The following is a 27,880-nucleotide window of genomic DNA, read 5'->3' on the forward strand; positions in this document are numbered from 1 at the left end:
TCACACTACTAGGAGGGAATCCATCCTAGTCATTACTGTGCCATTGGTATTCCACTGCATAGCAACTGTTGGCTCCATGGTATACTTTTGGTCCTGTTGCTAGATATAAGGAGCACCTCGTTGTATGGGAGACCTGAAGAGTTGCTTGGGTGCGAAGATCAACTTAATTGCATAGATTCCCAAAACAAGTATACCAGTTTATGCTTACTTCAGAGTCCATCTCTGCAAAGGTCGTATGAGTTAGTCCTGGTGACGGTCAGGCTTTCTTTGTCATTATTGGTTGTATCAAACTCTGAAGCTTCCTGACCTTCTCCGAATCATCATTCTCTAGCTCTTGACTGCCTAAATTGTGAGCAATTAAAGTTGAAGAATAAATCCAGAGTGCAATATGAGAAAGTGCTGCAGAGCCATGACCGTTCTCCCATGTACATTTTCATCTCCCTTTTCTTGAATGGATTTGGTGTTAATCGTCCTTCACTGCCCCAGCAGGGACCCAAAAGAATCTCTTTAGAACCTGTAGCTGAATTGAGTGTGGATGTCTGTTTCTTTAATGCTCTGATATAAAGTTGAGCAGAGTTGCCAGACGTCTGAAACCCCTACTGAACCTTTCTCGAAAGAGCAGGGGGTCTGAGCTTCATAAGAGCTTTGGCTGATATCATACAATGATGCTGTGTTGGTGAGAGGACTTCTTAAACATGCCATTTGTTCATAAAATCGCTTAGCACGAAATCCATCCACCTCTGTGGTATTGGGGTGGGGGCTGAGTTCATGTCATCTAACCTAATGAAAATCACCTTGCCACGAACTCCTTTATACACCGACAATCCATTGACATTTTCCTTTTTCTCCCTTGTAGCAAGAGGTGTTAATTGGCTACATTGCCCCTAAATAAGTATTTGCTTCCCACCCCCCAGCATTCAGTGGGATCTCTGTTTTTCTATAAACAGTCACAAATGATAAAATAAATCAATATTTGTTAATGTTATGATGCAGCAACATCCCCCAGATCTGCAAAGAATGATTTATAGACTACAGCATTTCAAGCCTGACCCGTTCGGGTCTCAGAAAGCACTTAAAAAATAAATTTACCCTGGCCTCTCTCACCCCATTTCAAAAAGGGTGACAAAGATGAAGTAATTTATAAGTCACACTTTTATTAATGCTTTTAACTTTCATACACTTGGCTTTGTTGGCCTTCGAGTGGCTTTAGTGCAGGCCCTGGTTGAATGGTAACCTTCGGCACTTTGGGGGGGTTCGGTACAAATGATCAACTCATAAATAGGTGCTGGGCTCCACATTATCCTGCCATAAATTCACCGGACCTTTCAAGTACATCAAGTAAGAGCGAGTCGAACTAGGCGTTTCGCTCTGAGTTTACAGACTAATGCAGTACTAATGAGTATCTGGGCAAAGGGTTCCCAGAACGATGTCCAGCACTTTGCAACGAGAGATGCTGCTTGTCACGAGGGAGACAGGAGCCTTGTAACATAGGAGTCATGGGGAGCAGGCCTGTCTGTTTTCAAGAGAACCAAATGGATGTTCCTGAGCGGTTGGAACTCCTCCTTTGAAGCCAGACGAGGAAAATGAGGAATTGACTTGAACTTCACAATCTGCCTGTCAAAACTGTGATTTTAAGACTTACTGTTAGGGTGTCTGTAACATGAAAAGGAGGATAGCCAGAGAAACTCCCCGAAAGATGATAATAGCCACCTATTTGCTTGAAGTCTTTAAAGAGGAGTCTGTTGTGGTTTGCAGGATTAGTGATGACAGGGTATTGACCTGTCAGGGTAACTTTGAGAAGCAGCAAACTGCTGCTTTTCTCCTTCCCTGGAATAAGGCGAATGAGTCAATGTATTACATTGATTAGCAGGGGTGGGGAGAGGATAAAAGATCACTGAAATCATTGACGCTGTACTTGAGAATTGCTTTGGACTTGATTCATAGCATGAAACTTTCAGGCACACCTCTAGCTGTCAGCTTAAGAAATCGCATGTGCCAGTGCATGTGGCTGCATGCAAAGTGGTCAGCTCTGCGGTCCACCGGGTCAGAGCTCCCCTCCACCTCTTTCCTCCTCTCCAAACCCAGTGGTTACTAAGTCATGATGTTCAGTCCTTCCTGCTGTCTCCCTTACACATAGCGTGAGGCCCAACGTAGCCCAGCGCCCCCGCAGCTTGTGGGCTGCTCCAGACCTCAATGTCTTGTGCCAGGAACCTCACATCATCTAAAAAAACCACTGCCTGATTGGGTTTCTTTAAATCTTCACTTTTATTTTGTCAGCTCTCTGCTCTGAAATCCTCACTACAGCCAGCTCTCTGCAGGATCAAATCTGATGTTCTTGGTCTAGATGTCTGGGGTTCTCTGGCTCGTTCAGGGTCACCCCATGTCATCTTTCATACTGCCTTTGACTGACCCACCACTCAGGTCCTGTAGTGCTCAGTTCTGTCTCCACTCAAATATTCAGTTCCTTCTGCTTCCTGGGGGAGCCCTCTGTCCCGTCCCTACCTGTTGCTCAAGACAGGTCTTTTTTGTTTCTTTGTTTTAAACTCCCTTTGCGCGAAGCCTGTTTGTGGATTGAGGGTCAGCAAACCTTTTCAGTACGAAGCCAGAAAGTTAATATTTTCAGCTTTCTGGGCCACACAGTCTCTTTTGCAGCTTCTCAATTCTGCTGCTATGCAATGAAAGCAGCCACCAACAATGAACAAATGAGAGTCTGTGTTCCAAGAAAATTTGACAAAAATAGATTAGGGGCTGGACTTTGCTGGTGGGCCTAGAGCATGATCTTTGACCTCTGACAGAGATACATGGTCACCTTCCAAGAACTCATAAGAAAAATTTAACCTTTCTGATATGCTTTCCTTGATAGCTTATACATAAAGATTATGTTAGGGTATTTAATGTTTCATGACTATATTATCTCTATAATTAGATTTTAACTATCTCCTGCACAAATATCAGCCAGATAGTTTAAGGTAGAATAACAGAGCTGAAGATCCAGTCCTACCCCTTTGTATCTACATCTATACCTATACCTATACCTATACCTATACCTATACCACATGTGTATCATCTATATTTATATACAACCATCTCTATCTTCCTATATCTCTCCCTAAATATATATAGTTTTTTGTTTGATTGGGTTTTGGGCTTTCTGGTCTTGTAGATCCAGATTCTGGGTCTCTCCTGGGTCTCCCATTCTCTACCTTTTTTTTTTTTTTTTTTTTTTTGTAGACGAAGACATAGATATTGAGTCCATGAAAGGCTAGGCTACTACTTGAAGTGTAGTAGCTTCCCCTTGGCCTCCTGACACCCATCAGCCCCATCACAGGGCCTTGGAAGAAATGCCACAGCCTTTATGAGGTTGGCTTCATTGCAGATTAGAAGAGCAATCAACAGTAGATGAGATTCGGGTCCTCACAGGTCCTTCTAGATAAATTCTGCAAAATGGAAATAATGTGGTATGTTCTGGTTAGAGAGAATGGGGTGAAAGATTTCCTATGTAGCTTGGGTAATTGAGGGCCACTTTTAAAGGTTTCCTGGGGATCAATTCCTACATGGGGTTTCTATAGCTAAGTTCAAGTTTGCATTAAAGGTGGGTTTGACGCTAGAGACCACCACCTGTGGTATAAAGCATTCTGGTATACCTCAATTAGAAGCATCAGCTACTTGGAATTGTGAGCCTCAGAAAGATCCATCCTGATGGCATATTTTACCTCCGAGATAGGAAAGTCAAACTGGATGGGATATTGTAGATGGTAATAATAGATTCTATTATAGTTAGTATTTTTCTTATTCTTTTAATATTTGCTGAGTACTTATTACAGGTCAGGCATTGGGCTATGTGCTGTGCATGTGTTTGTTATCCACACGTTATATATGCTATCCGGCTTTCTCTCATTATATAGGCATAGCTTGGAGATATTGTAGGTTTGGCTCCAGACCACTGCAATAAAGTGTATATTGTAATAAAGTGGGCAAATGAATTTTTTGGTTTTCTAGTGCATATAAAAGTTATGTTTACACTATGCTGTAGCCTATTAAGTGTGTAATATCATTGTGTCTTAAAAATGTACATAACTTAAAAGTACTTTATTGTTAAAAAATGCTAACTATCATCTGAGCTTTCAGCAAGTCATAATCTGTTTGCTGGTAAAGGGCCTTGTCTTGATGGTCAGGGTGGTGGTTACCAAAGGCTGGGGTAGCTGTGGCAGCTTCTTAAAGTAAGACAACAATGAAGTTTGCTGATCGATGGACTCTTCCTTTTGTGAATGATTTCTCTGTAGAGTGTGCTGCTGTTTGATAGCATTTTACCTATCGTAGAACTTCTTTGGAAATTAGTCCTCTCAAACCCTGCTGCTGCTTTGTCAACTAAGCTTATGTAATTCTCTAAATCCTTTGTTATCATTTCAATGGTTTTCATAGGATCCTCACCAGGAGTGGATTCCATCTCAAGAAACAGCTGTCTTTGTTCATCCATAGGAAGCCATTTCTCATCCATTAAGGTTTTACTGAAATTTCAGCAATTGAGTCCCATCTTCAGACTCTACTTTTAATTCTACTTCTCTTGCTGTTTTACCACCTCTGTGGTTACTTCTTCCACAGACGTCATCCGTGAGGGTTGGAATCAATTTCTTCTAAATTCCTGTTTATGGTGGTATTTTGATCTCTTTCCATGAATCACAAATGTTCTTGATGGCATCTTGATGGCATCTGGAATCCTTTCTAGAAGGCTTTCAATTGAGTCTTCCCAGATCGATCAGAGGAATCACTATCAGTGGGAGCTCTAGCCTTGTGTATTTCATAAATAATAAGACTTAAAAGTCAGAGTTGCTTCTTGATCCATGGGTTGCAGAATGGATATTGTGTAGGCATGGACACATTAACCTGTTGTACATCTTCATCAGAGCTCTTCAGTGACTAGGTGTATTGTCAGCAAGCAGTCATATTTTGAAAGGAATTTTTTTCTCAGCAGTAGGTCATAATGAAAAGCTGAAAATACTCAGTAAACCATGTTGTAAACAGATATGCTGTCATCCAGGCTTTGTTGTTCCATTTACAGAGCATAGGTAGAGTAGATACAGCATAACTTTTAAGGGCTCAAGGATTTCCATGATGGCAAATGAGCCTTGACTTCACCTTAAAGTCATTAGCCCTTAAGTAGCATTAGCCCCTAAAAAAAAGCCCCTTTAAGAAGCTTTGAAGCTAGGCATTGACTTCTCCTCTCTAGCTATGGAAGTCCTAGATGGCAACTTCTTCCAATAGAAGGCTATTTCATTTATGTTGAAAATCTGTTGTTTAATTTAGCCACCTTTATTAATGATCTTAGCTAGATCTTATGGATAACTTGCTGCAACTTCTACATCTGCACTAGCTGCTTTACCTTGTGCTCATATGTTACAGAAATAGCTTCTTTCTTTAAACCCTGTGAACCAACCTCTGTTAGCTTCAAACTTGTCTTTTGTGGCTTCTTCTCCTCTCTCAGCCTTCACAGTATTGAAGAGAGTTAGGGTCTTACTGTGGATTAGGTTTTGGCTTAAAGGGATGCTGTGACTGGTTTGATCTTTTATCCAGACCACAAAAATGTTCTTCATATCAACAATAAGACTGTTTTGCTTTCTTATTCTTGTGTTTGGTGCAGTAGCACTTTTAATTTCCTTCAAGACTTTTGCTTTGCATTCAGAACTTGGCTAACTGTACAAGAGGCTTAATGCCTTTTGACATGCCTTCCTCACTGAGCTAAAACATTTCTAGCTTTTGATTTAAAAATGAGAGATGTGCTCCTCTTTCACTTGGACACTTAGAGGCCTTTGTGGGGTTATTAACTGGCCTACTTTCAATATTGTTGTGTCTCGGAATATGGAGGCCTGAGAAGAGGAGAGAGACAGGGAAATGGCTAGTGGAGTGATCAGAACACATGCAGGGTTTATCAATTAAGTGTGCCATCTTATGTGGGCATGGTTTGTGGTGCCCCTAAACGATTAGAGTGGTAATACTAAATATCACTGGTCACAGATCACCATAACAAATATAATAATGATTAAAAAGATTGAAATATTGAAAGCAGTACCAAAATGTGACAAAGAGACACTAAGTGAGCAAATGCTATTGGAAAAATGGTTCCAATGCTATATTGCTCAATACAGAGTTGCCACAAACCTTCATTTTGTTAAAAACACGGTGTCTGTGAAGCACAATAAAACAAGGTGTATCTGTATTAGAGATGCTCCCTAAAACTGGTGACTATCATCCTTTTAAATATGATGATTTTTAAGCAATTTCTTCAGAGATTTTGGAGTAAGCCTAATGGATTGCAACGTGGTAAATACTGGTGTTCCAGTATTATGTGGGCTGTGATCTGTACTTTTAAGAAGTTGTGAACTAGGGATGGTCAGAAGTGCTTCCAATAAAGAAGTGCTAAGCTTCCTTTGAAAAAAAAACTATTATAAATGTTAAAATTTGTATAGAAAGGCATCTTTACAAAGGCTACCTGCTGAATAGTTTTTTCATTAAATCATGAAGACCCCAAGATTACATCTTCATATAAATCCATAATAGTTTGCAGCCATCCAAATGATCTAGCCAAGTTTTAGGTGGTATTTATTTGTTTATTTTTGTTTTAATTTTTGAAAATAATTACCATGTGTTTGGTTTTGGTTTTGTAGGCTTATAGGAATATGGAGGATCTGGCTGGCTGGCTGGTTGGCTGTCTGTCTGTCTGTCTGCCAGTTGGCAATGGTGGTGGGGGAGAAGTAACTTGTAACAGTTTGTCTGATTTTATTTTTTTTTAAGATTTTATTCATTTATTCATGAGACAGAGAAAGAGAGAGAGAGAGAGAGAGAGGCAGAAGGAGAAGCAGGGTCCATGCAGGGAGCCTGACGTGGGACTCAATCCTGGGACTCCAGGATCACACCCTGGGCTGAAGGCGGTGCTAAACCGCTGAGCCGCTCGGGCTTCCCTGATTTTATTTAAAACAAAGAAGCTAATGAAAAAAAAAAGAAGATACAGATCCCACTTAGCTTTCCCATCACTCTGTCCTCCCTACAATTATATACGTAAAATTGCAGATATTACTCGCAAGGAGGAATAACTGGGCCAGCAGACTCCAATGTGATGATTAGAGAAGGCAAAATCACTTACAACTTAAGAGTGATACCCAATAATAGAAGATTGAAAGAAATGAATTGGTACAATGAGTTAAATTAAATTCACCACAACTAATAGTAGATTAAGCAAACATTACAAATTAAAACCAAAGCTCCAGACAAACAAGGGAACAAATCTTGCCTGGAGCTGAGCTGCCGAGAGACCCATCTGATAGCCACGATGTGTGCCTTCACTCAGGGAAGGAGTCCTTGACTCCTTATTGGGGCTGGGGTGCAGGAAAAGGGAGGAAGCTGTGCTAAAAACCATGGGCATAGCTAACAAAGAAGACTTCTGGTCCAGTGCAAAGAGCCCCGGCTATGTGATGACTGCCACAGGAGGGGCTTGTGAAGGAGGGTCTGCCTCAAAGAGCTTGAGGCTGGTAAAATTCCTGAAATGGGTGGGAAGAAAGCTCCAGATTTTAGCAGAGAGATGGAGGCATATGTCTACTGCATTTTGGGATTGCATGATTTGCCTTTTTCTCCTTTTTAAGAAAAGTTTTATGGAAATATACATACAGAGAAGTGCACAGTTGGTAAGTGTATAGTTTAATCTGTGTTTACCTGAGCAGCCAACTTCCAGATTGATAAAGGCAATGTTACCATAAACAGGGGCATCCCAGGATGGCTCATCCCCAGGACATCTGGGTGGCTCAGCGGTTGAGCGTCTGCCTTTGGCTCGAGTCCTGCATCAGGCTCCCTGCGAGGAGCCTGCTTCTCTCTCTGTGTCTCTCATGAATAAATAAATACAATCTTAAAACAAACAAACAAACAAAAAAAAAACAGGGGCATCCCTACTGCTCCTGGTCACTGTCCCCTAAGGATAACCATCTTGCTAAGAATCTTGGCTTCCTTAGCAGTGCTTTCTGCCTCCCACCCAAACATTAACTTGTAATGAAAGAAGTAGAGGTGAGGAGGGAGAAGGAGAGAGGAAGAGAGAGAATGGCAACACAGAGAGTAGAGAGAAGCTGATTTGTTCTGGGAAAGATGCTAAAGATTCCTGGTTGGGAAGCTGAATGTTTTCAGAGCCAGAAAGAAAGACTGGCTAAATCTTGGTGTTTAATTTGCCAGTTCTCTTTAAAGTGGATTCATTGGGGGCCCAAAGCTGAATGTTCCCAATAGGACTAATACCTCCCCCTTAGCACAAATAACGCCTTACAGACATTAACTCATTATTTCATGTGGCCCCCAGTGAGCAGTATGTAAGTATTAGCGTGTCTGCTTTACCAGTTAACAGGCGTAGAGAGATCAGGGTAGCTCCCCATTTTATGGGTTTGCCCAATGAGTTGCTGCTCTGTCACCCGGGTGCTCAGTAGATCTGTTGGTCACCTCACAGCCTTCATGTATTCATCTGTTCATTTTACTTATTCGTTCATCAACCATCTATGGAGCTGTCTTTCTGGTACTGCACGGGGTGCCACGGAGGATGCTAAAGTGCGTAAGATGTTGTCCTTACTTGAAAAGGGATCATTCTTACAGGGTTAAATCCTAAATGCTGTCTGAGGGTGGGCAGGTAATACAGATGGGCGAGCCGGTGGGGAGGGGGGAGGACTGTGGCACTCTGGAGACGCCTGCCCCATCTACTTATTATAACACAGTAGCTGCCCCAAACACACATGTCGAGGATGAGGATTCAGTTCGCAAGCCTTTCTGGAGGAGGAAGAACACAATTTGCTACAGGGCAGTGTGGTGAATACTGCAGGAGAAGCATAAGCTGCATGATGGAAAGTCAGGAGAGCTATTCAGTGGGACAAAGGGACAGAGGAAGGGCTGGAGCAGTGGACATAAGAGCATCCTGGGAGGAGGTGAGAGGGCTTAAAAAGACAGATTTATGGGGCACGTGGGTGGCTCAGTGATTGAGCATCTGCCTTGGGCTCAGGTCATGATCCCAGGGCCCTGGGACCGAGTCCCACTTTGGGCTCCCTGCATGGAGCCTGCTTCTCCCTCTGCCTGTGTCTCTGCCTCTTTCTCTCTCTGTCTCTCATGAATAATAAAATCTTTTAAAAACAAAATGAAGACAGATTTGTGACTATGAGCTCCTAGGGTGCGAAGCCAAGTGGAGGCCCAGCCTATACTTGGATGCCTCCAGTGATAGGAAATTCAGTACCTAGAGAACTCACCCCTTTGGAGTTCTCTCCACTGCCTGGTTAGTAGGTGAGTTGGTGGCAGTTTGGCAGAGAAGACACCATAGGCTTGGAATCAACCTATCTGTGTTTGAATCCTAGACTCTACCACTTGTTAGTCACATGACTTTGGGGGAAGTTATTTAAATGTTCTGTGGCTCAGTTTACTCATATTTAATGGGTGATAATAATAGAATTTATAGCAAGGATAGAATGTAGATGAAAAGCTCAGCACAGTGTCTACATGTAGGAATACTCTGCTAGAGTTGTTCCAACACAACGGGAGCCAAGTGAAGCTTGAGAATTGGATAGGGCTCTCCAAATGGTGATAAACCACTGAACCTCCCAATGGACCAACATCTAGAGGGAACAAAGTTGTTCTAGAATGGGTAGCCCCATTTGTCTTAGCAAGGGAAGGGATTAAAGATCGTCTTTGATGCTTTCACTAGTATGCTCTATGGTCTTGACGTGTCCTAGAAGACCTAGGTTGTACCTCTCATTTATGGATGTCACAGAAGTGGCAAGTGAGAGCCTTGCACGAGGTAGACTCAGGTCTCTCCAGCTGAAGGCTCCCATTCAGGAGAAAGGCAAGAGCTAAACACACATTCTGGATTGGTTTTCATCATATTGAAAGGACAGAGACATTAATTAAATGTCATTGGAGGGTGAGATTCTGATAGTTTTACACCATAATGAGGATCTTAGGTGCTTGTGTTCTGAACTTTCTATCCTAAAATGTGTGTGTGTGTGTGTGTGTGTGTGTGTGTTTAAGATTTTATTATTTATTCATGAGAGACACAGAGGCAGAGACACTGGCAGAGGGAGAAGCAGGCTCCACGCAGGGAGCCAGATGTGAGACTCAATCCCAGGACCCCAGATCACGCCCTGAGCCAAAGGCAGACACTCAACCACTGAGCCACCCAGGAGTCCCCGTTTGTGTGTGTGTGTGTGTGTGTGTGTGTGTGTGTTTAGAGAGAGTGTGTGTGCTGGGTGGGAGAAAATGGTGACAGCAGGGAGGGGCAGAGGGAGAAGAAGAATCTTAAGCAGGCTCCATGCTCTGCATGGAGCCAGCACAGGGCACAATCTCATGACCCTGAGATCATGACCTGAGCTGAAATCAAGAGTTGGACCTTAGCCAACTGAGCCACCCATCTGCCCCTTAAAATGTGCATTTGTAAACTTTCTTTACAAATAGAAAATTTTTTTTATTATCTCTGAAAAAGCACTTTCTATCAGGGGCCTGGATACTCCTGGGGATTGATCCACAACCTGATTATTAAGAATGGCGATAGACAGTTTGATTGCTGTCCAGCTTCATTTTTTGCAGGGCTGGGTGTGAGTCCTACAGTTCTACTTTTCAGGGGTCAGTGAGGTTAAATGGGGGAGAGGCTGTGGCAGGACTTAGGGCAGGAAAAGACTAAGCTTCAGATCTAGCATCCAACAGCCAGGACATGCAAAGGCCAAAGTGCACATAACCAAGTTTTCCTTTCTAGATTTGCTCTTCACTTTGTTGCAAGAGGTGGGGAAGCAGACATTACAATCAGTGGGTTGCAAGAAAATGCCTTTATTCCCTTGCTCTGCTGCTAAGCAAGGCACACAAAGTCACAATAGGGAGGAGGGGAGAGCAAGTGGCAGCAGGGAAATCTGGGCAGGGCTTACATTTTCTCCAGACAATGTAGGGTTTTGATGGTCTGGTGATTTCTGGAAACTATTGGTAAGATCACGTTAGGTCATGGAGATTTTTTTTTTTTTTTTTTAATGATCTGAGCAGGAAGAGAAAAATCACTTTAAAACCCCCTCCATGGGTCCTGTGCATGCTCAGCCCCACAGATCAGAGCTGCGAGGGGGGATGCACGTGAAAGAGGGGAAACTGCTTTCCCATGCTGCCCACCCTGTTAAGATCCCCTGTTCCACAGACTCCCCGGGTAAGTGCGCTTCCACTGTGAATAATTCAGATGATGAAGTAGGCTCAGTGAGAAGCCGCACCAGGAAACAGAGCTGTGTGGACTGCAGTTCATAAACCCGTGACAACTCATGGGTTTCAGAGCATCTGAGAGGACGACGGGCCTGCTGGGGCCAAGGTGAGGGGATGCGGGCCCCCTCGAATGGAGCTGTAGGCCAAGCCGCCGCCCCTCCCATCCGGGAAGGTACCTCCTTGGGTCAGGTGCATTTTCATCGCCTCTTGGGCGAGATGGCTGTAGCGCTGCCCGCTGCATGTGCCCCGTGCAGCTGACCTGCATTACAGCTTTGATGATGCTTGTCACTGAAGAGAGGTTTCAGCCTCGGGAATAGCCTTAAAGAGGCCTTTTAATTCCTCCTGGGAGCTCTCTCTGCACCTTGGGATTGTGGCAGGGTCATCTCTCTTCTGACAGCTGAGGGGAGCAGGAACCTGCCATTTGGTTCCTCCTCCCATCTTTTCGGCAACCCCTTGCTCTTTAGGAAACCCCACCCTTCTGCATCGTACAAATGCATCTTACAAACACAACAAACAACAGAATGGACAAGCAGACCCAAGTCAGAGAATTAGGATAGAACAAAATCTAGGCAGTGCTTTGTCATTCACCGAGTGCTATTAAATTCTGCTTCCCCAAGTGGTTTGTTCTAATTCTTGAACTTCTGAATGGGTGTCCTCAGGCCTGGGTCCTTTTCCAGCAAATCATCTTAGATCTTCACCGATTTTACCCACCCCTACCCCCCATCCCCTGCCTCTGGAAACCACTAATTTTTTTTCTCTTTATCTATGAAGGTTCTTGTGGTGGTGGCTTTGTTTAGATTCTACATATAAGTGATGTCAAACAGTACTTGCCTTTCTCTGCCTGGCTTATTTCACTTTGTTTAATGTCCTCAGGATCCAACTATGCTGTTGCTTATGGGAAGATTTCCTTTTTTATGGCTTGGTAGTATTTGTGTTTGTTTCTTTATACATTCAACAATCAGGTTGTTCCCAGGTTTCAAATATTATAAATAATGCTGCAGTGAACTTGGGGATGCAGACATCTTTTTGAGACCGTAATTTTGCACCCATAAGAGAAATACCCAGAAATGAAATTGGCAGATTATGCGGTAGTTCTATTTTAAAATTTTTGAGGAACCTCCATCCTGTTTTCCACAGTGACTGCACCATTACATTCCCACCAACAGTGCACAAGGGTTCCTTTTCTCCATATCCTGGCCAGTATTTGTTATTTCTTAGCCTTTTTATAGTAGCCATTCTGACAGGTAGGAAGTGGTATCTCATTGTGGTTTTGATTTTCATTTCTCTGGTGATTAGTGATGCTGAGTAGCTTTGCATACACCTGTTGGCCATTTGTTTATCTTCTGGACACTCTTTTCCAGCAGGTTCTTCTCTGAGGATGCTTAGAAGGCTGGCTTATTGCTCTTGTGGGTTGTATACTCTGAAAACTATATAGTGCTTTCTGGCTCTTGATTCTTCTTTCTTTTCCAAGCTATTTCTATGACTTTCTGGAACCAACGAATTCCTTCGCTCCCCCTAAACTAATATGTTCAAATTGTTGCCTATCATATAACCAAGGGCATGTGCTTCCAGCTCTTCTTAAATCTCTTACCATCCAGGTAAAATACCTTCAGTCCGATTGATTCCGTTCAAACTCAATGGACATTTTATTCGATGAACACCAGTTGTAAAGGCCCAGACCAGATGCTGTGTGTGTGTGTGTGTATGTGTGTGTGTTTCTACCTGCCTGCCTGTCTCTTTCTTGTTTCCTAACTGTTCTTCCATCTTCTATTTACCTGAGGCATATGATATAAGGAGTCCTAGCTTGTAGAAGCTTATAGACTGGTTTCTTAACATGTCCAGATTTTCTTCTTTTTGATAATTTAAAACTGTTCAGTAATAACAGTAATAATAAGAATCTTGACCATCCACCATTAATCTCTCTGCCAAAATGGCATGAATGAAATTCAGCAGGTTTCCCTATAATAGTCATTTCTTGATTCTTCTCCCAAAGGAGAATTTGTTTAATTCTTACAATGAAAACATACTCATAATTGGAGATATGGGTTTAACCATGTCCTCTCCTTCTTTTCCCAAAGTCTCCATCATGAAGTGTTCTTAAGAAGGAAGTCGGACTGTCTTCATTGTGCACATCCCTTCCTGCCGCCACCCTATTCCTAATAGAAAGGTTAATATTGAGAGGGAGGGTGACTGAGTGAGCTCCCAACCCTGGGCATTAAACCGTGGATCTTCCATTACTTATGTATGTGATTTGGAGCAAGTTATAGGCATTGAATGTAAAATGGAGGTATAATAATAGTACCAAGTTCGTAGAGATTGTTAGGGCAATCAAAATAAATGAAATAATACATGTAATGTAGCACTGTCCTTGACATAATGCCTGCTTGAAAGGTATGTTGGAAAGGAAAGAGAGCCTAGAATCCTGAGTGGGTGGGTAAGGTATCTTAATTTTAAAAATGGATAATTTTTGGCAGCGCTTGACAGATTATATTGATGCAGTTAATTTGGTGGTTCTAGATATTCCCAAAACATGTATTTGGATTTTTCTTCAACTTGGGTATTAGGGGATCCAATGGCTCTTGGACTGAGAAAAAAAAGGAAGGGATGAAGGAAAGGTTGGAGGGAGGGAGTAATCAGTCGAAGGGTGTTGGTCGACAGATGGACTTGTATCACATCAGGCAGGACAGGTTTGCATGATGGAAGATTATCTCTGTGCGTGACTCATCATCTGAGACAGCTGCTATGATAACATAGGGACTCACATCTTGAATGCCGGTGGTTCCTGATGCCTCACTTGGAGGTGCCCAGTGGATGTGACCACTTTTCTTTCTCAATTCACAGTGCTTATTTGTATCCATTAAAAAAAATTTTTTTTTTTTTTTGCACATCCTGCTTTCTTTTACAGTTACTTTATAGTTTGTGGAAGCTCGGTTCCTCTTTGCCCTGTCACATGGTGGATGGAATTGGACAAAATGTCACCATTCACTCAGGCGAGGCTCCAGTCTGCTGACAGGATGATGGATTCTTTCCAGGCCAGAGCCAATAAAACCCTAACAATGGTTAGGGCAGTGCCCAAGTTGGAGGGGTATTGCAGAGGAGAATTGGGAGAAGTTGCTCCCTTTGGTCTCATTTCCCAAAGTGGCATCTTTCACCAATTCTTAAAAGGTGCGACATTCTACAGGGAAGTTATCAAGATGATGATGAAAAGGGGAAGCAAAGAGAAAGCAAAAGTCAATGTGAGTAGAGTCAGGGTGAAGCCTTGAGACCTTACAGCAGGATGTCACAGTCTGGCCCATTCTATGTACTCTTCTCTACTCCTACCCAACACCAACCAGTGTTACAGGCTGAACTACCTCCCACTCGCCCCCAGGGTTGCCCGTCTTATGAAAACCTAGTTGTGCATCTGCATGAGGACCAACCCACTTCTCTCTGTATTGCCCCTGAAGCCCCCACTGGACCTACATGAAGTCAAGCTATGGCCTCAGGACCCTTGGGGATCTAGCTTTGCCTCCAACTCTGATCTCTCTTCTCTCACTGTGCTGTGGTCATACAGACTTCCTTGCTGCTCCTCAAATGTGCTGATTATATTCTTGTCTCTGGGCCTTTGCATTTTTATTCTCTTTACTTGGAGTTTTCTATTCCAAATGTTTACTTGGCTGATTTCCTTCCAGTCGGTTATCACATTTACCTTCACAGAGAGGCCTTCCGTGACCATTCGAGTTAAAGAGCTTCGCCTGTCACTGTCTTTGTTATTCTTGTGCTGTAATTTCCTTCTCCTACTACTGGACACTATATGACACATACATCAGATTATTGTCTGGCCCCCACTAGAATGTAAATTTCATGAGGGCAGGGACTTTGAGCATTTTTTGTCCATTGCTGTATCCCACTGCTAGACAGGACCCTGTACATCATAAATACTTAATAAATTTGTTGCATAAATGAATGAATAGTCAGTGATTTTCACCCATCCATGTAATCATACATCCATTCGTTGGACAGTGACTGAGTGGCAACAATGGTAAAGATGAGGACACCTTAGTCCTTGCTTTCCAGGAGGTGGCAATGATGATAGGGAGATAGATACATAATCAGATACAGATAAATGAACCGGTGTTTATGAAAAAGTTTTGCAGGTGCAATGGTAGAGCTATAAAAAGGATATTTCCTGAAACCCAGTGTCAGAGAAGCAGGAGATAGTATGCTGACATTAAGTATGCTCACTTGCTTAAGGATTGAAGCTACACGTAAACATAAGGGGTGTGTGTGTGTGTGTGTGTGTGTGTGTGTGTTATAATGGTTTGGCTGTATACAATTTCAGAGTTTAGAGAAGGGCTCAGAATGTTTTTGCAGTGCTGTTACAGTATGTCAGAAAGGTGAAGAATTCACTCTCTTTCCCCTCAAATGAAATAGAAGCTGCTGCATTTCTCCCAGGTGGGCCCAGGCATTGTACAAGACCCACATATTTTTCAATAAGAGACTCACATTTGCTGTGATGCTAGAAGCTTCTAATGGGCCTCTGAGGGTTGTAAATTATATCAAATAATTTTCCAGATACTAAGCTGTTGTTTTTTTTAAAGGATGGAGATAGGAGGGGTGAGGATAAATCTTTCTCTGGACTCTGAAATTATACCTTGTTTCAACCATATTACATAAATCTTTTTTAAAAAATAAATCTTTTTGAATGTCCATTCATTCAACAAACATTTACTGGGTATCAACTATGTGAGAGGTGCCATACTGGGCCATGGGGCCGTTGTTGGTAGGTAAAAATCTGTAGATCTCTACTGGAAAACTGCTAGAACTTGGTGTTGCTTTCTTGTTGTTTGTTTTAGCATTACCATTTTATTGCTATTGTTTTATTACATCTTTATTGTAATAAGTCAGATAATATAGAGGTATATAAATATGTATAAAGGAAAAATAACAAATGTGACACTCTTCCTCCTCATTCCTACCACCCCTCATAGTTAATCTTTTCAGCATTTTGATAGATATCTTTCTTTTCCATTATCTTAATGGACACACAGTCTTTCCTTTTTAAAAATTCTGTTACAAAAAAAGAAATCGTATACCACATATACTCTGAAATGTACCTTTCAAAACTTACTGATGTAAAATGAACATCTTTCTAGATCTTCTTTTTAGTAAGTTCATAATTTTCTATAGAATTGGCATAATGTAGCTACCCATTTTTGTATTCTAAGAATACGTCAAAAATTTTTACATGATACTGGGGATCCCTGGGTGGCGCAGCGGTTTGGCGCCTGCCTTTGGCCCAGGGCGCGATCCTGGAGACCCGGGATCGAATCCCACGTCGGGCTCCCGGTGCATGGAGCCTGCTTCTCCCTCTGCCTGTGTCTCTGCCTCTCTCTCTCTCTCTCTCTCTCTGTGTGACTATCATAAATAAATAAAAATTAAAAAATTTTTTTATATGATACTTAGGTTTTAAGCAAACATTTTCATATATATTTTCTTATACATTGGTGCTTCTATTTCTATTGAGTGGATTCTGATGTGATTATCATGTCAAAGGGTAAATGAATTTTTAATCTTTTAATAAGCAGAGCTTATTGACTTTTCCAAAACATTGTAGCAATTTATATTTTCTTCAGAAATATACAGGAGTGCTTTTGTCCCTAATATCATCCCCACCACTGGATGTCATCAATATTTTTAAGTTTTGTCAAGAATGATGACAGTGATATGTCAATAATGATAATTCATTTTTTCTTTATTTTCATTTACCTGACTCTCCCTGGAGTTGGGCATTGTTCATACATTTATTGGACATTTACATTTCATATATTATAAGTTTCCATTCCCATCCCTTTGCATGTTTTCCTATTGAGTTTTCTTTTTCTTCTTGATACATAGGAACTCTGTAATAGAAAAAAATAATGGTTTGTTGGTCACATATTATAAGCATAGATGAGAACTCAACTTGCAGATATATTTATCTGCATATTTGTATGATTTCTGTCTTTGTCTTGCTTAGAAAACATCCCTCATCAACCTTTTGGATATGGTGCTCATCATAAACATGACCTTGATAAGCCAGAGTCTTTGAGTTAGAGCAAGGTCCATTTATGGTGCTTTGTGGCTACAGTGTAATATTTCAGAGTTTGGTGCTGCCACCTAACAAAGACGATACTTGCATTAGCCTTTTCCTTCCCACTCTTCTCGCTGATTTTAGTTGAGATATACTTGGTAGCTGCAGATCTTGTATCCTATCATCAACATCTGGGATTCTTCTGCTGGGTAATGTTTCAGATTCTCCTGACTACAAAATCCTGGTCATTAAAAAACAATGTAGCATTTCCTAACATCTCAAGGCCATATCTTACTGTGGGAAACATCAGTAGCAAAGCATCCAGAGTTTGGCAGGGAGCACACTGACTCCCTCCCTCCCTGAGGAACCCTATCTCTGATTGCCTTTGCTTTGTTTCTCTTTTTCACCCTCTTCTCTGGAGGGGTCATCAGAATTGCCTAAGATCTCTGACACTTTGGTCCTTGATCCTGGGAGTTGGATTTTATATGGAGTCGATTTGATGAAATTATACCATGTATTTTGCATTTAGCATATCGTTAGGGCAGAGTTTCCACAGTTCTGGGCTTTGAAGACTTTGGCACATCGCCTTGGTAACTGAGTCATTTGTTTCTCTTGATAGGAAATGAGATACTGTCCTTCACATTCATAAATAGGGGTGACTTCTGACTGGCACAGGCTAGTAGGTGAGTTTCTAGAAGGATAAGGATAGTTTGGAATGTAGAGACCCTAATGAACACTTTCCCTGTCTTTGTGACTAAGCATTAAAGAAAGCTAGAACATTAGAGCTGTAAGAAGGTTTGGGCAAGAAAACTGAGGCAGAAAGAAGCAAAATGGGCACACACGAGTCTCATAGGGCATTGATATACACTAATGGTTTTTTGTGGATTGATGACAGCCACAGACACACCAATAATAGGTATAGAAAAATAGGTTCGAGTGGTGTATCCTCATATCAGGGGAAACAGACCACTTCTAGAACTGTTAGAGATAATTCAGAGCCACAGTTCAGAGCAACAGGACTATCTGGGCTTCTCCATTTTACAGCTGGAGAGATGGAAACGCAGGCAAATAGAGTGGTGTGCCCCAAGTTAATGTAGTAATTAGCAGCATTGTCAAAACTTGCATCCATATGCCCTGATTTTCTGGTCTGAGTCCTCTTGGGTACCTCCTGGTTGATGCAGTTAGTTGCAGGAATCTTTTTTTTTTCTTCAGTGAATAGTAAAGATTGAAGAACAACTCTTTTGGTGGACCAGTATCTGTTGGGGAACAGGATTTATTGCCACACACATATATACCCCTTTAACCTGTCTCCCAACCAGGGAGGATTATGTTGTCTTGTTTCTTTCTTCAGAAAGTATGTGTTGGTCATTTCCTATGCTAGGGGCTTAATAAATACCTGTGGCCTTGTATTGAGCTGATTTGCATTGTTAAATTACCAGAGATAGGGGCCCAAGCCTAAAATGACAAAAATTTCATTTGACCAGTTAGGATAAAAGATGCAGTGCCCTGAAAATACACAAATCCCTTTTTAACAATTCCGTTAAAAAACATATGCTACATAATTGAATATAAGTACAAATAAAAGGCACCTGGTACAACTTGTTCCAACTTCTCTTTTATTAGAATCTAAGTGGTAACATTTATTTCCAGGCAGTGTCACTGATATTGGTTTTGTTCATTATTAGGATATTGTAGTTATTGCACTCTGAAGGGAGAAGCTGTGGGTTTATAACCAGGACTGGCAAGTGGCCGAAGAAGGAGATGCACCAGCTGATGGGCCTTTTATAGAGTCAGAGCGTGTCAGAAATCATCTTCAGGAAGCAAAGCGTCCCTTCCCTGTGGCGGGCACTCCCCGGGGAGGCTGGGCACTTTTTCTCCTTCGGCTGTGGGTCTGGTATGGACTTTGGCTCTGATCCTGCTGCCCGATTCCGGGGCAAGTACCTGGGGGCGCCTGGAGGTGGGTGGCTGGGAGGCTGACATTGCCTTGGTTGTATGTCCTGGGAAGCCAGCTGAGAAAGGCCCGGGGGCTGCAGGCCTGCAGGAGCCCTGGTGTTTCATTATTCTGATTTTAACTGGCCTGAGTAGGATTTCTGGATGGGCTTCAGAACGGGGGAAAAGAGAAAACAGAGGGAAAAAAACCAGACCATAAATTGCTGCTGTAATTTACGTCAAACACCCTTGCACCATGATCACAGCCCCTAATAAATACATTCCTCTGACTGGTGAGGCTGTAATAATCCTCCCCCTGATGATTTCTGCATTAGGTTGTTGCTGTTATTCTTATTGTTTGGTAATGAAGGGCAAAAATCAATATTGGGTGTTTTGATTCTATTAACAAGGAGAATAAAATCCTTTTCCTCTCCTGTATCCTTCACACCTTAACTAGAAACAGTTTCAATACCTGGTGACAGAAGATTGACTTGGGGGTTTATCCTTTTCTATCTCCTAATCTGTGGAAGAGGTTTTAAGGCAGAAACGTAGTCAAATCAAGTCACTTCTTGCGTTCTTCTTCCTCCTGAGAGGAAGGGAGAGGCTATTTTCTTCCCGTGGGAAGCTCTGCGTGAAGTCTAAGCTGTCTCAAGAGGATCCACGGAAGCAACAAGTGCATAAGGAGCCTGTACCAACTTCCTGAGCAAAATGAACATCTCTCCTCCCTTATCCACCTTTGTGGATGAGAATGCGGCCCTAAAGGGAAGGTCAAAGAAACTGCCACATTTCTAGTTCTCTCAGTAGATTCTTTATAGCCGTACATAAATGTTGTTTGCAATCACAACATGGGCCTACTTGGGAACTTGGCTATGGGGTTTTAAAGAAGACATTGATCATTTACACCTAAATAGGATCTTACCATTTTCTTTATTTTTTTTTAAGATTTTATTTATTTATTCTTAAGAGACACAGAGAGAGAGGCAGAGACACAGGCAGAGGGAGAAGCAGGACTTGATCCCAGGATCCTGGGATCACGACCTGAGCCGAAGGCAGATGCTCAACCAACTGAGCCACCCAGGTGCCCCAGTATCTTACCATTTTCAAAAATATTTTATTGATATTTCTCATTTAATCATTTTATCATTTGAAGTGGCTCTTAGTCATTGCCATTTTCAGGTGAGGAGACCGAGGGTCAGAAAGGAGGTATGCTTCTCAAGGTTGCCTGGCGAATGTAGGTCCAAGTTTCCTATAAGAAAAGAAAGATAGCCCCACTTTCCCTGGTTGGTGCCTCTGGAATAGTATAGCATTCACCAGGAGTCTAGACATGGGCTGGCTTCTATACTTTCCCACAGAGTTTAAACAGACACATCAGATTCAGTAGAAACTTTGAAGACACCTGGTGCTTGGAGCTTCCCTTAGGGGACAATGGACGCAGGGAGAATTTGCTGTGTTCTGGGAGCATGTTTCCGATTACTTAATATTAGCAGACCATTTGTAACTCAGATGTCAAGCAGGGTTTTAGTGTCCTAATTTCTCGAAAAGATGGCTAAGCCCCTCCCCCACCTCCAGATATATCCCGTGTAAAAATAAGGAGGCCCTTTACAGCACCTCTGCAGATTTCCAAAGAGCTTATGCATCCCTGTGGTTCCCTTTGTCCTGCAAGCTCCTGCTTCTGCTGAATCATTTCATCTTGGAAATTGTCTCCACACCCCTCTGTCGTCTGGGATGTATGATGCAGCCAAGGAATGAGGCCGTCTTCCTTTTCCTTCTTCAGACGAACCACTCATGCCAGGGTGGTGCGTGTGTGCGGTGTGTAGATTACTGGCACTTTGGTAGGATGGGAGCATTCCCACATCACCACTTGGCTCCTTTTTCAACTCAGTTCCTGTTTCTTACCATTTTCCAAGACTCTCTTATACTCTTGCCCTTTCTTCCTTACTTGTCTGCCTCCCTCAGATTCCAATCTGTTTTGAATGCATTTCAGTTCAGCTACTTTCTTTGTTTCCTTCTGACACATGCCCTTGGCATCTCACCTTCTCCACAGGTGCCTTATCAAGGATATTTTCCTCAAAAAGACTGTTCTCTTCCTAAGAGGAATTCTGATGTCAGCCAAGGCCACGTTTTCCAATCTGCTGGATAAATAAATAGTAAAACAACAAGCAAAAGAACTCGGTGTTGGATGTACATTGTAACAGTGATAGGGGTGATATTAATACCTTATAGATATTGAAAGTTTTCCTGTTGCCAGCAGGCTTTGCCTATAGATACTAGCGTATTTTAGCCATACAGTAATTCTTATGGTTCTGATTTTCAGGGGAAGAAACTGAGGGTCACATAGAGCCAGCAAAAACATGTCTGACATTTTTAGAGTTTTTTCTCCACCATGAGTGTAGGTCTAGTTCTATTCCAGTCCACACTGCCACACTGGTTGGCTTCTGTGTTTCATTGTCACACAATGAATCAAACTTGAAAATTTCAGCCATCTCTGATTTATATTTGCCACTGGCCTCCCTGGACCATAAGCTCCAAGGAGCTGACTTTTTGGTTTTTGACAACCCTCAACATTGAGCCATGCTAGGTCCCTAGCCTTTTGTCACGTTCTAGAGTTCTAGAAACACTATGCAGTGAAGACTGTGCCTAATAGGGCCAGGTCATGAGGCCATGCCAAATATGTAACCTGCTTCTTTAAAATTTGTGGACTCTTTCTCCCTCTCTCCCTCTCTCTGGCTCCATTGGCTGCTACAAGCAGCCTGCATGGACAGTATTTAGAGGATTTTTTCTTTTTTTTTCTCTGTAATATTTCTTCAACCTGGAAATGCTTTATAATGTGTCTCAAAGACTTGTGAGAGCCCCAGCAAGGAAGGGGTTAAAATGATTTTACCCACAGAATTTCATGAACCACCTGTGAGCCAGCTTTGCATCCTCTTCTCCATCTCTTTATGTAGTTGTGTCAGCTCTCTCCCCCAAGTATGCATTATCTGGACCATTATGGAACCCATCAGCAGAGGGGCCATGACCTCTGGCTGACCTTGGCCTGCTGATGCCCTGCCATGCGCTCCAATTACCAGGATATGTAGAGGTGACTGCAGTCTTTTGAGACCTTTGGAAGCTTACAGCTTTGTCAGGTCCTTACGTCTTTTCAGTGGCATTGGGTGACTTCTAGATCCTGCTGGCATTTCTCTTCTTGGGTGACATGCGTGCTTACTCTAAAACGAAAACTCCAAAGCTGTGGTTGGTTTGTCTTACTTGAAAACTGTAATTTTCCACTGCATGGCCTGTTCTCCTTGGATGATGGGCTGTAAGAAGGAACAGTGAGAATATGAGGAAATTGGTTAATCTTTTTGCTAGCAGCATTGCTTTTTTGAACTATATTTTCAGGGGGTGGAGGCATCTAGAGTTGTGTTGACTTGATACTTCCAAGTCTCTCTGCTTGTCTTTTCAACTTCATCTTCATTCCTAAAGTGATTATAGCTGTGCAAAAAGTTTAATGGTTTTGGTACTACTTTGTAGTATTTTTTGCTAATTTTTTTCTAAGCACGGGTAATAAAAAAAAATGTCACTATGCTCTGCATTTCAGAAGCAAAAGAAAATTAGACACCTGTTATATAATATGCTCACAACATTATGTAACACGTTTTTCCACTGGAAATAATGCTCCAAGCTGTTTTGTTCTCCATTTGCTGTGATTCATTTAAGTGTTGAATGTTAAACTGGTCTATTTACCAAGCTCAGAAATGTATTAGGTTGAGCCCATGAATTTGCTGATTTCGTAGATCAAAGCATTAAATATAGACAGTTTTATAGGGTCCAACTTGCATCAGCAGCATTAGGCAAAACCTGATTGGAAGCGGGAGGGATCATCTAGCGCCTCCCCCATCTCCAGGCAGGATTGCATTTCAGTCATACTCAGAAGAATCTCTTAACTCACGCTTTTTAACATTTGTTGTCAATGAATAAAGTCCCATATACTCTTCTGGGTTAGTTAAGGGATTAATATCACTATCAAAGCAGGGAACGGGTCATTCTGGAAGCTCAGCAGAAGAGCTCAGCATAGGTGGTGGTTATATCTGCTCTTTAAGATCTTACGGGACACCTTACACATTGTGTCCCTCTTGACTGGGGTTTTATTTTTAGATTTTCTAGTCTTAAACAATTGTTAAATGTGGGTATATTTCTTTTTTAAAGGGATATTCAATTTTTTTTCTAATTTATTGAGATATAATTGAGAGGCACCACCATATACATTTAAGGTGTGTAGCAAAATGGTTTGACTTGGATATATTGTGAAATGATTACTGCAGTTAACATCCATCATCTCATGTAGATAAATAAAAGGAAAAAAGCAAACCAATTATTGGTTTTCCTTGTGATGAGAACTCAGGATCCACTCCCTTAACAACTTTCCTCTATATCATAGAGCGGTATTAGTGGCAGGTATCATGTCATACATTACATCCCTAGTACTTATTTATCTTGTAACTTGCAAGTTTGTGCCATTGACCACCTTTCTCCATTTCTCCCTCCCCCTACTCACTCCTGGTAAACACAAATCTGATCTCTTTCTCTCTGAGTTCTCTTTTTCTTTTGTTCTACATGTAAGGGAGATCATACCCTATTTTTCTTCCTCTGACTTGACTTAGTATAATGCCCTCACAATTGGTCCTTGTTACTGCAAGTGGCAGGATTTCTTCATTTTTATGGCTGAATAATATTCCATGGAAAGTGTGTGTGTGTGTGTGTGTGTGTGTGTGTGTGTGTATCACAGTTTTTTAAATCTATTCACTTGATGGACATTTAGGTTGTTTCCATGTCTTGGCTCTTGTAAATAATGCTTCTGTGACCCTGGGGGGCTGCAGATAGTTAAAGTTGGTGCTTTCATTTCCTTTCTATATATTTGATTGGGGTTTTAACAACAGAGAAGGATTCTCTGTTTCTTTCACCTCTCACCAACCAAGAGGTAGTGAGAGGTGGGTTCATCAAGAACCAACTAAGTCTGGCTCTGATTTGTGATTTGCTTGAGATCCTGTCTCAGATCTTAGTCGTGAACATAAAAATAGAAGTTGTTCAACAGCTTGCTTGGCTACCTCAGGAGGTGGGTCCTCCAAATGAAGAGATCGAATCTGCTTTACCCAAGCAATGAGATTTCCAGACAGAGTAAAGTCACGGTGATAGCCTCTGGACTCTGGGTAGAGTTTTCCCAGCATGTGTGTCAAAGCCAGATGCTCAGGGTGTCTGCCCTTTGTCTCAGACTCCTCACTGTGGTCAGAGTCTGCAGCTTCTCCCCACTTCCACTGGCCATTGGCCAGCAGCTCCTGACGCCCAGAGGTTTCAGCACAGGGTACATGTTCACTTAAGCCAGAACCTATTCCAAACATTGAGCGAGACTTATTCTTTTGTTGCCAATAAAAATGTAGTCACCCAATCCTGGGTGCGTTCATTATAGCCTGAGTTTTAGGTACTGGATTTTTTGCAACAAAGAGCATGAAGGCCACCTCTTTTCATTTGTCTAGGAACTTAGCTCAGAGCCTTTGCACACCATGACATTATTCCAATGCAGAAGACATAGAGTTTGGATGTGGGCTGTACGATAGAGTTTTATGCAGTGTATAAACTCAGTTTAAATGAGATAAAAACACCCAATACAGTCCTTGGCCCTTTACAGACTTTTGGCAAATGCCAAAAAGGTATAGTATAGAATAACTAGCTGAAGAGGAAAGAAGAGAGGCTTTTGGGTCAGAAGGCCTGAGCTCGAGTCATGTACTGGCCACTTGTACGTGTCTGACCTTAGGCTGTTCTTTCACAGCCTCTGTTCCCATTTGCAAAGTGGGGTCCCTGCACCCCTCAGGATTGTCTCATGGGCATAAAATGCAATTGTGGCAGTAACAGTGCTTTGAATAAAGGCTGACACAGCCTAAAGATATTGGGTGTCTTTTACCCTCCAGGTCTGATTCTTATTAGGCCTCAGATGTCTTTGCATGATTGGACAAAAGGTTGGGCTAATAAGTCTTAGGAGTGGATGTTTCCTAAAATTGATGAGCAGCTCTGAGTCCCTACCAGTTCTGTACCCTGTGGAAAACAGCTGTGGTGGTAGAGGGCTCACAGGGGTTTGGAGCAGGCTGGGGCCCCCTCTTACAAAAGATGCTGCTTCCCAACAAGCCCTGTATCCCCACCGTCCTGCAGCTTGTTGTTAATGGGAGGGAGCTCGGTCCAAACCCGGGTTTCCAGGGTCTGATGAAAGCCACAGCCTATTTAAATCATTTTCCTGTGGCCTTTAACCTAAAAAGATTACATTTCAGGGGTGGGAGGTGGAGGAGGGTGAGCAGCAGAGGACCAGCCTACTGTCAGAGGACAAAATCAAATTTTTTATGTGATGTTGCTGCATTAAATGGGCCAATCTTATGTCATGTAACATGTGAATAATGGCTCTAGCATGTGATGTCAAAATTTTCCACACATCTCATAAATAAATCCAGCCACACCCCTCCCCCCAACTACCACCCAAAGGCTATGCATTTTTGAACTTCACCTTGCATCCCAAATTAAAAATGCGTTCTGATTCAAGGTTAAAGGTACAGTGTCCCCTTTCAAAAGGCACATGTCAGTGTTTCTGCTGAGAATGATAAATAACCTTTGGAACAGGCTATCAATTGTCAGGATTCTTCCTCCTCCCTATCTTCCAATTCTTCTTTTTTTTTTTTTCAACCTGACTTTGCCGGTTAGGTCTGATGCTTTGGAAAGAATAGATGGTATGTTAGGCCAACCCTTGATGAAATTTTCTGTAAGGAAAACCCCTGGAGGTCCCGAAGGGAGAAAAATCCCCCAGTCAGGTGGCCCAGTGGCCCCCAGGAGTGAAGGAGCCAGATGCAGTGCAGCTGCAATTAGCATTGGCAGCGCAGCCTCGCCACGCACCTTTTACTGCAAGAAGCGTGTGTTTGTTCAAGGCCTGTCCGCTTGCACGGGGATGCCGTGCACCGATACTGACGTTAGAAACCCTGAAACGCCACTGCTGTTGGCGAAGAGCTGCCGCCTCTGCCTTGTCGACTGCGACCCAGGCAGGTGACTTTGGGAAACAAGCACTCAGACCATCCCGGGTCCTCGGCGCCCGGAGTCGGCAGTAAGCACGCAGGGAGAGTCTTCTACGGAAGCCAGAGTCGTGGAGAGCTTCCGAAGCAGAGCTGCCCCTCGATCCCCCCCTAAAGGGCATCCTGCCTTTTGGCTTTTCCGTTTACACGGGAGGGTCAGGAGGAGGCGACCGCAGGTGCAGGTGCGGGGCTGCTGAGAGCCGGGGCGGAGGCGTGATTTTCCAGAGGCCCAAGCTCCCGGGCGCCGCCTCTGTCCCCCCCTTCTCCCCGCACCTCACAAACAAAGGCAGCATCTTTCTGGGCCAGCGCGGCGAGCGCCCGCGGACGTTCCGGGAATGCACACGGCGACCTGCTCTGTGTAACGGACGTCAAGCCCAAGCCGCACAGGAGTCGCTACATCTGTTTTGGCTTTGTTCGCGGCACAGAGGGGCGGGGGTGCGCTCCGCGGTCAAGGGCCAAACTGCATGTCATATTTCATTACCTTCATTAGCTACTACAGAGGCCGCGCTCAAGGGAAAGGTTGGCGTTAACCCCTGAGCGACCAGCCTCTTCCGAGGAGCCTTTGCACCTCCACCCCCCGCTCGCGATCGCCGCCCGCTCACGCTGTGAGCTCTGATGTAGCTCAACTGTAAATCAGCCCCGAGGTCCACGATTTCACCTTCTGGAAGGAGGCAGGCTACTGTTTTATCCCAGGTAGCTACTTGCCGGACGAAAGAACATCTGGAACCCATTAGGACGAATGCTAGTGTGAACCCAACGGGGAAAGCGTGCGCAGGCTTAATAAAACTTTCCCCTCTTTTTTGTGTCCGCGGTTGTCTTTTTCTTTCCTTCCCCACATTATTTCTGTGAGTTAGTATCGCCAGCTCTTTCTGTGGTTGCCTGGAGTGAGATAAGATGCTGCTGCCCGATGCCTAGCTGTATTGGAGGAGCTTTTCTTGGGGTGCTTTTCTTGTGACATCAGTGGACTCCCATGGTGGTGGCCCTTGGAGGAGAGAACTCATCTCCCCATATTCCCATTGTATCTCTTGAGCTGTACTTTGCACTTAATGAAATAAAAGTGGGTGCAGGTATCAAGTAGATCTTGATAACGCGTGGCTCTGACAAGGGTCAGTTCTCATGCTGCGTATTGAATACATCATGATTCTGTTTACAAGCCTCTGTGGCCTGCATGTGCTGTTATCTAATATTAGGAAGACTGGCCAATTGGCCAGCGTAGGTCAGAACACACCTGGTCTGTAGAATTAGGGGTCTGGAATTTTGATTCTTCATCCTGGCTCTGCTATTGATTTATCTCCTGGTATCAGACAAAGCCCTTGCCCTTCATTCTTCCATCTGTAAACTATGGATCATTGTACCATTACGAGGGTTCTATGAGCTCAAATGATTTCATTTTAGGATACTCTGAAAAGCCCCAAGAAGACCATGCTTTAAGACACACCATTTGGAATAGTATAACATCCCTTTATTTTTATTAATACATATCTGAAGGATCTACACCAGTCATGTGCACATATAATCCCCGACCAACAGCACCAGCTTCACCTGGGAACTGGTTAGAAATGCAAATTCTTGGTCCATG

General features: G+C 42.9%; 1 long non-coding RNA gene across 5 annotated transcripts; it reads right to left on the minus strand.

The window, feature by feature from the left end:
- Positions 1-18,889: 18,889 nt before the first annotated feature.
- LOC144308339 (uncharacterized) lies at positions 18,890-26,918 on the minus strand. 5 transcript variants are annotated; one of them, XR_013374831.1, is made up of 5 exons: positions 26,783-26,918; positions 22,285-22,515; positions 21,253-21,351; positions 20,315-20,465; positions 18,890-19,389 (listed from the first exon to the last, which is right to left on the minus strand). It is a non-coding gene; the product is annotated as an uncharacterized LOC144308339 (long non-coding RNA). The 5 variants fall into 5 exon arrangements; XR_013374825.1 differs by having other exon boundaries at positions 21,253-21,348; positions 22,122-22,515; XR_013374827.1 differs by having other exon boundaries at positions 20,828-21,348; positions 22,122-22,515.
- Between the last annotated feature and the right edge of the window lie 962 nt (positions 26,919-27,880).

The sequence above is a fragment of the Canis aureus genome, chromosome 3, assembly GCF_053574225.1.
Source record: "Canis aureus isolate CA01 chromosome 3, VMU_Caureus_v.1.0, whole genome shotgun sequence".
NCBI classification, from domain to species: domain Eukaryota; kingdom Metazoa; phylum Chordata; class Mammalia; order Carnivora; family Canidae; genus Canis; species Canis aureus.